The sequence below is a fragment of the Rattus norvegicus genome, chromosome 7, assembly GCF_036323735.1.
Source record: "Rattus norvegicus strain BN/NHsdMcwi chromosome 7, GRCr8, whole genome shotgun sequence".
Taxonomy (NCBI): Eukaryota; Metazoa; Chordata; class Mammalia; order Rodentia; family Muridae; genus Rattus; species Rattus norvegicus.
Window position 1 is genome coordinate 13,145,470 of NC_086025.1, and position 10,183 is coordinate 13,155,652.

The window sequence follows — 10,183 nt, forward strand, 5'->3', positions numbered from 1 at the left end:
TTAATCCCTAGTGAAATGGAGTCCTATTTAGAAAATACTTTCCTACACCTCTATCCAGTAGAATATCGCTTATATTTTCTTCTACCACTTTTAACATTTCAGGTTTCAGATTGAGGTCATTTATTCATTTGGAGATAATTTTCCTGCAGAGTGATAGACACAGGTCTAATTTCATTCTTCTACATGTAAACATCTAATTTTCCCAGTACCATTTCTTGAAGATGCTATCTTTCCACCAGAGTATAGCTTTTGTTTTTGAGTTTCATTGTCAACCTACGATGGTGTGTGTCTTCTGTTTTCCTTCATTGGTGTACATTTCCCTTTTTCGTGCCAGTCATTAATGTGTTGTTTCAGTTCTATAGTTCTGTAGTTTATCTTGAAATCTGGAAGGCTTCACGTCCACCCCTGAGATAGTTTTGTTTATTTGGAGGTTGTTTGTGACTAGTTCCATATGCATTTTATTTTTTTCTATTTCTGTAAAAAATATTATGGGTATTTTGATTGGGATTGCATTGAATCTGTGAGTAGTGTTTGGAAGAATGATCATTTTCACAATATTAGTAGTGATAATCCATGAGAGCAGATCTTTCTACTTCCTGGTGTCTTTCTCAATTTTTTTCTTGAGATATTAAAATTTTTATTGTAGAGGTGGTCTTTCATGTCCCTCATTAGGTTTAGTCCTAGGCCTTTTTGAGGTGATTATGAATGACAGTGCATTTGAGATCTCCTTTTCAGCACACTCATTGTATATAAAGGCTTTTTGTAAGTTGGTGTAATACCCTGGCACATTAATGAAATTTGTTTATCAGTTCTAGAAGCTTTCTCATGAATTTTTCAGGATCTTTTATAGCACCATCTGCACGTCGGGATAGGAATAGTTTGCTTCTTTTCCCTTTTGTGTCCCTTTAATTTCCCATTCTTGCCTTATTGCTCCAGGAAGTGCTGTGAGCACTGTACTGGAAAAGAGGCGGTACAGCGAGCAACCCTGCCATGTTCCTGATTCTAATGGAACTGTTTCTGTGTTTTCCTTATTTTGGATGATGTTGGCTGTGCAATTGTTGTATACAGATCTCAGTGTGTTGAGATTTTTTTCCTTGTCTTTTCCAGCTAGAATTTTTTTTATCATGAAGGCATCTACATCCATTAAGGTGATCATGACATTTTTTTTACTTTAAGTTCATTTATAGGATTTACTTCATTTATTAACTTGTATATATTGACTCATCCTTGCATCTTGGGCATAAACTCAGCTTCATCATGGTGGATAATCTTTTGACATAGGCATACACTGAGTCTGTAAATAACTTGTTGGAGATATTTTACTGTGTGTTCAATGGGGGTATTGGCCTGAAATTTTATCTTTTTTTGTCTTCATCGTGTTTTTATATTAGACTAGTTCTATCTTTATAGAGGGTATTTGAATGTTTCTTTTGTTTCTATATTTTAAAAACATAATTGACCAAGCCAGCTCTGTCAGTCAACAGGGTCTCTGGGGAGGAAGTAAGAATTGAAAAGAATTAGACAACACTATCACACAACCCGAGCCAGTCTGAAGCTGAAGCAGGTTTGTTTTTTGTTTTGTTTTGTTTTTTTCTAGTCTGCTTTTATATCATTCAAGTTACAAAGAATGTGATTAGTCTTAAGGCATAAATAAACAAAGTAATCAAGAAACAAGGCATAAATAGAGTAGTTAAGGAACAGAGAAAGCACAAAGGTGCCATAATTACTGTATTCTGGGTTTTAACAAGACCCATCAAGATACAAAGAACACATTCCACAGCTGTATTCATCTCAAGTCTACTTCCTTCTCCCAGCCCAATGTCAAATTCCTGCCAAATTCCTAGAAGCAGTCTCCAAAGCTTTCCACACATAATTTAAGAAGTATTGATGGTATATTTTTTTGAAAGTGTGGTTAGAGTCTTCTGTGAATCTGTCTGGACATGGGTTTTTGTTTTGAGTTGAAAGGCTGCTAAAGGAACAGAGCAACCAAGATGACTTCTAGTGACCACTATAGTGAGTGCCTCAGTCAGCCTACATCAGACAAGTTTCTTCTTGCAATAGACAGGAATTTACACAAACACCCACAACTAGGCAATATGCAGAGAGTGATAGACTTTGCAACATTCAGTGTTCAGTTAGATGTTTTCATCAAACCACTCCTTTCAAGGCTCAGATGTCCATGCAGAAGATGAGTCAGGAAGAGTATAAGAGACAGAAGATCATTCCAAGGAAACAGTGTCTTCCAGACACAACAAATCTAATGTTCATACAGCACAGATTATGGTACCACACACAGGACTTGCACCGTTCAAAGCAGATTGGGTCCTAGCACTAAGAAGAAGTAAACACAGGGTCCTACCTCAACCAAGAAGCTTCCGGTAACTGATACCCACTGGTAAAGGAGGAATCAGTTTTCTCCAGGAGTCTCACTGGGTATTTCAATCACATTTAAGGGCAGGTCCTATTATTCTCAGTAGCAGATACCCAATGCAAAATTAAGTTAATGATATTTTCATGTACACTTTGCTTTAGTTTGGTTTATTTGGCATTTTGGGGGGTCTTATTATTCTTTTGTTTCTATTGATTTTCATTTGTTTTGTGTGTGGTTTTTTCTTTTTTGAGAGAGAGAGAGAGAGAGAGAGAGAGAGAGAGAGAGAGAGAGAATGTAAGGCTCAAAGTGAGTCCTAATTACTGGGAGACCCCCCAAGTGAGACAAGAGAACAGAGTTTGAGGCAAATGCAAGAGGTTTATTCTTCCAGCACATCAGGGTTTCCCCTCATTGACCTTTGAACCTATTGACTAGCAAGCATATGACATGCATTCAAACTCTATCTGGGACCAGAGGGACAGATGACTCTCAGTCAAAACATTCTGTGGTTTTTCAAAAATGTTCCTGCTCCTCCTGAGAACTGTAAGTGAAGAATGGAACTCGGCCTAGCCTAGACCTGAGTCGGGAAGCTGGTACTTGGCCGAGTCTTGATCTGAGGCGGTGGATGTAAGGCTGGCAAAAGCTCCTAGGGTCCTTCAAGAACATAAAGTTGAATTGGGAGGGAGGATCTGGAAAGAATTGAAGAGTGAAGAAATGATCAAAACTTATTGTATGAAAAATATTTTTAATAAAAAATAAACAAACGTGAAAACAAAAATCAGTGCAATGAGATATGTTAGCCCCACAACTGATCTTCTGTAGACAGAGAAATTGTGATGGTTATACTTAGGCACACAGAATCAGCATGTGAAAAAAATCAATTAGAGAGACAAAAAGCCCTCTTAAAAATGTTTATGTACTTGCTCTCACTTATGGAAAGAATTTAATCAGCAGCATGGTTGAAACTTTGTAATCTTGAGGTATATGTGCCATCATAGTCTCCATTTTGCATAAAATCATATATTTATAAAATGGGTTGTATAAGAGAAACATCTTAATCTTTCAAAGTAAGAAAACAATTTCTACCTCGTAAATGTATTTGCTTTCTTTTATGATTATAACATGTTTTATGATTATACTATTCTATAATTCTATGATTTTATTATTCTATACAGCTTGAAAGATTTTGCTAGGATATATAAGTTGTGAGAGAAAAAATGAATCTTGTTAGAGCATGCTTGTTGAAGTTTTGCTCTGTCCACCAAACATGTGTATGTAAAGTGGTTGGAGTTTTGTGTATATGTTTGTCCATCCATCCATCCATCTATCCATCCATCCATCCATCCATCCATCCATCCATCCATGCAACCATCCGTCTGTCCATCTATTCATCTATTTGTATATATGTGAAGTTGTTGGAGCTATGTTCCATCTATCAAATATGTCTGTCTCTCTGTCTATAAAGTTGTTTGAACTTGCCCATAGGAGCTTGTTTCATCCACCAAGAGTGTGTAATTGTGTGTCTGCTTTATATCATCACTGACCCCACATCCACTCCTTGGATCAGTGAACATGTTGTCAGAGCTGGTCTTCAACACTTATGAAACAAAATATTTAATTGGGGCTCACTTATAGTTTTCAAGCTGTATTTCATTGTCATCATGGTGCGAGGCATGGTGGCATACAGGCAGATGTGGTGCTGGAGAAGGACCCGAGACTTCCTCATCTCAATCCACAGGAAGCAGGACAAGCCAGACACTGGGCTGGCTTGGGCTTTTGAAACCTCAAAGCCCATTCCCAGTGACACACTTCTTCCAACAAGGCCATATCTCCTAATCTTTTTCAAGTAGTGTCACTCCCTGAATCCTAAGCATAAAAGTATATGAGGCTATAGGGCCGTTCTTATTCAAACTACCACAACTCCCAAGGCAAAAAGAGTTCAATATTAAAAATTTCATCTAATAGTCAAGTTTGCATTTTTCTGGGCATGATTTCTCTCTGTCAAGGTATCCTGACTAATGATGTTTCATGGTTGAGTATTTTCATCTTCCACTATCCTTGGCCTGTTAACTCAGCGCCGTACCAAAGTGTTAGCAAAAGCGCAGTGATGTCACATTCAATCAATCCGCCTCATTTCTGTGTTTTGTTTAGCAAGCTGTCATCCCTTGATTCCCAGCCTAGATCTCGATAATGTATTTTCATTTTCCATGTTTGTGTTCAGAATTAAGTGCAAGCTATATTCCATTTCACAACCTTAATACACAGATTCCCTGTAGCTATGGGATGCTTGCATAGAACAAAATACACTTTTTTTTAAATGAAAAGACATGATTTTTTTCTTTAGTTTAACCAAGGAAATTGAAGCAGATCGTGTGCTACTATCTCTTAATCTTGCATATTTGAAAGTGGCCAAGTAACACCTTTCCCTGGGCACCCTGCAGCTAATATGTTCGGGTATGCCATAATAATCCACGAAACAATCATGTTGGAAGTATATGTACAAAACAATTAAAAATGGTGAAATTTTCTGGGAATCAAAATATGAAGCCGAGACGATATCTAAATCCTAATTCTGACATTCCTGCTCCAAAGTCAGTGTAAGGTGACACAGGCAACACTTGTTACATTAGAACTTGGTGAGGGATTCTGAAGTCACTGCTCTCAATGGCATCATCTTTTTCTCACAGAAGCAAAACCTAACTTGGAGAATTCTACGAAGTGCTTTGCCAGCGTTCTAGGGCTAACATGGAATGTATTCATGTTGAGGAGTAACAGACTCAGCAGACAAAGGGAGATGAAATGTGAATATCAAATATGGAAATTAAATTAAAAAGAAATTCTGTGTCTATTTGAGAGGTAAAAATGAGTCAACCAAAATCAACCAGAAGATTAAAATTAAAGAAGAAATCTGGGAGAGAAAGAAAGGAAATACCTAGTAGAGAACAAAGGAAATGAATATGGTTGAATCCATGCTCACCCTAGGACATGTAAATCCTGAATGCTGAAAAGGCATAAATATAAAAAGTCTCTTACCTGTGCTGAAGTTTTACATTACAGGGTGGCATTCTCAGATTCATTGGTTTACTCTCCTGGGGAGAAAGTATGACTAGAGAGAAACCTAGGAATCCCTGCCTTCCCATCGCAGTGTGAATGGTATTCTCTCAAGCTAAGCAGAAAAGAGGTGCAGACAAGGGTTGAAGTATGCAGAAACCAGGAGGTAAGAATCCCAGAGAACAGCATATTAACAAGCATCTGCCATGCTGTAAGTCTGAGGGAGCTGGAACCCACAGTGTTACATGCCTGTTGGTATATAAACAACTCATGTGTTTGTGTGCGTGCATGTCTGTGTTGTTAATTAATGAGGTTAATTTTTATTATTATTACTTTTATTCTTTTACAGTCCTGTCATTACCTCTCCATGGGTCCGCCCTCCCACAGTTTCTCAACCCATTCCACCAACCCCCTGTCGCCAAGAGGATGTTCCCTCCACTTGTAGTCCCCCACCCCAGTGCCAGGCCTCCCAACTCCCTGGGGCCTCAAGTCGAGGAGAGCTTTCTTTTTTTTTTTTTTTTTATTAACTTGAGTATTTCTCTTTTTTTCTTATTTACATTTTTTTTTATTAACTTGAGTATTTCTTATATACATTTCGAGTGTTATTCCTTTCCCGGTTTCTGGGCAAACATCCCCCTCCCCCCTCCCCTTCCTTATGGGTGTTCCCCTCCCAACCCTCCCCCCATTGTCGCCCTCCCCCCAACAGTCTAGTTCACTGGGGGTTCAGTCTTAGCAGGACCCAGGGCTTCCCCTTCCACTGGTGCTCTTACTAGGATATTCATTGCTACCTATGATGTCAGAGTCCAGGGTCAGTCCATGTATAGTCTTGAGTATTTCTTAAATACATTTCGAGTGTTATTCCCTTTCCCGGTTTCTGGGCAAACATCCCCCTCCCCCCTCCCCTTCTTTATGGGTGTTCCCCTCCCCATCCTCCCCCCCCCCCTTGCTAATGAGCCCCTACACTTCCTTGGAGAATTCTGGAGAATTTTCTTACTTTGGGCTTTGTAGGGTAAAAAGTCTGAGCTCTTCAGGTTTGAAAACACACCAGACCCCAACAATCCTGAGTTTGAAAAGCAATCATTCCCTGAGCCCAAAATGCCACCAATACTTAAACTCCAAACTTTGTGAGCTTGAAAACGCACCAATCCCGGAGTGCTCGCCCCCTGCCCCCGCTGCCCCCGCCCTAAACCACCAATCTCTGAACTGTTTCCAAGCTCAGGATTTTAAGTCCTACCAGTCTTCACCCTGGAAATCTCCACCTGTCTCTTGCTCAGATTCATGCTGCTTCTCACAACCCTGAATGTGGGCAGCAGCCACCCTTTTGTGTCTATCCCAGTAAGTCCCAGTAAGGTTTGTTGTGCAATGTGACTTTGTGCTCTTCCTTGACCTCCTGCCTGCCAGGATAACTTTCTCTTCAGAGCTTCAACACTCCCAATTGGGGAACCTTTTCCCTCAGAGCTATAATATTTATAAGCTCACAAAATAAATCCCACAGAGTGTATTTGCATATTTTCTTCTCCAGACAGTCACAGTGATTTCATTCAAGAAAGTAAGATCCCATGGGTAGACTTCTCTTGGGTAAATTTGGCCACAAGTGTTTACCAAGAAATAGGTCATGTCGGAGTCATTGAGGATAAAGCAACATGTTATAGGAGAGGATGCAAAAAAGACAGAATGAGTGAAAGATTACCAATCCTTTCCCACATCTCTGTGCTACCCATTAGCTTTCACTTAATTTTAACCTTTGAAGTGCACATCTGAGGATAAATAGTCAATGGGGTTTCTAATATACAGACTGTTTTCATGCTCTTGTAGGAGATATGCCTTCAATAAAAATGTGTTCTAGAATGTTACTAGCTTCTACACACTGATGACTATATCCATATTCACAATCTCAGTCACTTGAGTTCTGCCAAAAATGAGAAGAGTATTGCTGCATTTTTTATGATTAGCCAAGAGAAAGTTAGAGACCAGTGTCTTGACTCATGAAATGTTATAGTATTTCAGAAGCAGTGCCAGGAGGCTGCCATGTTTGAAGCCAGCTGACTATTTAGACACAGTCCCAAAGAAAAATAGGGTGTTGACCTTTGTTCTTCAAGAATTTGCAAACCTAAAAGAAGGTCTCAAGGGCAACACAGAATCACATAAGGTTGTGCAACACTCCTAATTTTAGGCTTTTTGACAAGTTTTTGTGCTATAGTGAACAAAATTGAATTAGACGTTGTAGAACTTGGAAGAGTTGAATATCCTTAATGCAATTTGTTGAGGATTCATTTCAACATAAATATAAAAGTAGTATTTCCTTGTTATCCAACTTACATTAAAAACCAAAAGATGACTTGATAAAATGATCAGAATATAGTGTATGAAACATTTTTCAATAAAAATGTTTTTATTAATACTTAAATTATTAATTAAAATTATTTAAAACAATAAAAATGTTTTAATAATTTTTGCACGGAGGAAAGGTTTTGCATAATGAGTCACTGTAAAAGGTCTTACAGCGATAAATGTTTCACCACATTTTAACAATATTAGGACATTCCAGCACTGAGATCCTTCAATTTGGAATGGGCAGGCTTAGCATCTTCATTTCTCATCTTCCTGAATACTGTTATTATAGGCATGAAAATCAGACCTATTACTAATCATTTGTTCTGATAAGATGTGTCAGAAAGTTTATATTATTAGTCTTAATAAATCTTTAAAATGTTAGTTTTCCTTTTCATTATCATGTACAAACCCTGTAGAACAATGCATTCCACTGTGAGGGTTTCATACATGCAAATTACAGACCTTGATACTCAGTATTTTTATTCCTTCTGTAAGTAGTGTGTTAGCAACTACTTAGGTGCCTAAACTTTTAATTTGTTCCATTAAGCATCCACAACAGGTGTTAAACATTGTGTTTATAATTTCTTCTTTTCATTGGTTTTTCTGGATATAGTAATTTATCAAGCTTTCTTTCAGGATTTGATAGTTTATACTTTCATTGGCGTAGACTGTAGATAGTATATTTTAGGATTGTTACATTTTTTGTGTGTGTTTGAGTGTGTGTGTGTGTGTGTGTGTGAGAGAGAGAGAGCATGAGTGTGTGTGTGTGTGAGAGAGAGAGAGCATGAGTGTGTGTGTGTGTGTGTGTGTGTGTGTGTGTGCAATTGTGCACGCGTGCCACTTAGAGTGTTTGGATATCAGAACAACTTTCAGGACCCAGTTCTCTCCTCTGTTTCTGGTGAGCTGTGTACTCCAGGCTACATATGGTGCTGCATAACTATAGTCCAGTCCCTTGGGATTTGAAACAAGACAATCTTCACAAGTAGGAAGACAGTTTGATTCACATACTAAGTTCCTGTCCAGGTAGGGTATACACACAGTAGGATCTTGTCTCTCTCTCTCTCTCTCTCTCTCTCTCTCTCTCTCTCTCTCTCTCTCTCACACACACACACACACACACACACACACACACACAAAATTGAAAATTCCTCAAAATCTAATTAGCCAAATTATTAATCCATATTTTTAAACCTATTCATGGCTTTCCTTGTGACATATTGTTACACATATATGTGATATATATTATGGATTGATCATATCTGACCTCCCAACGACTGCTTTATTATTTCCTCTCTTTCTTGTAGCCTCTGAAATCCTCATGTTCTTCTTTAATAGTCCCTCTACTACTTTTGTTTTGTCTCTTTTTTTTTGTTTGTTTTTGTTCCCAGATTGTCATTTCCACATATGACTGAAAGTATGTGGTAGCTTTCTTTAGGTAAAACATTAATATGAATGGGGATTACACGGTTCCTCTTATGAATATTAAAATATTGAAAGAAAGATTTCATGATAGAGGAAACGAGAGATGTCCTAAGGACCGCTAAGAGTTATACTGTTGGAATAGTGTCTCTGACTCATCAATAATGACTCTGGGGGTCTCTGACAGCAGCTACTGTGATTCGGAGTCTTGGGGATGTTTGCACTTGTGAACTAGGCTTTCTTGGGTATAGAACCCCCCCCTTTTTTTTGAAGAACTCTAAGAGTTCCCCTTCATACCTCTTGCATCCTTTGTATACTATTGCTACAATGTAACTACACAAACAGATACACACACCTCTCACATTGAATAATTGTATCCTTGTTGGAGTGTTTTAATTTTCCTGCCTTGGTGGAAACATTAGGTGGACAGGTTATCAAGGAGGAATGGTCTTGAGTAGGCCTTCTAATAGTGTTCTTGTCTTTTTGGATGGTTACAAAATTAGTGCTCTGTACATTCCAAAGGAAACTACTGTTCTATTGCATATTCCAAATGATTTTCACAGTAGTCATATAGTTGTTAGGTAAGGTAAAAACTCCCCCAAGGCAATGGACTTGTAACAGTCTAAACCCTTTCCAATCCCTGGTGTTCTATATCAATAGAACTGATATCAATATATCAGCCTTACAGAAGGTTCAGTTTACCTCACCTGCATCATCCTGGAGTTTACATGTCAGGTCCCTCTTCTGATCCCGTGTCCAGACTGATTTTAGGGATCTCTCCTACCCTGTAATCATGTATTTTGATTCTGAAGTACTGAATCTCCACACTACCCCATCAATCTTGTTGCAGTATTTTTAAGTGGAAAACTCCACTGTGGTCCACTATATACACCGCCAGGAAAGCTGCTCCCAAAACCCTGAACGTATTTTTCTCAAATACTTGGTTACTCCAGATTGGACCAGGTTTATCCCAGAAGGAAAACAGGTTTACCCCAGAACAAGGAACTGACA

At 38.5% G+C, this 10,183-nt stretch overlaps 1 long non-coding RNA gene across 1 annotated transcript; it reads right to left on the reverse strand.

Annotated features, from left to right (window-relative positions):
• Positions 1-2,726: 2,726 nt before the first annotated feature.
• Positions 2,727-10,018, reverse strand: LOC134479825 (uncharacterized). Its single transcript, XR_010053576.1, has 2 exons — positions 9,880-10,018; positions 2,727-3,057 (listed from the first exon to the last, which is right to left on the reverse strand). It is a non-coding gene; the product is annotated as an uncharacterized LOC134479825 (long non-coding RNA).
• Between the last annotated feature and the right edge of the window lie 165 nt (positions 10,019-10,183).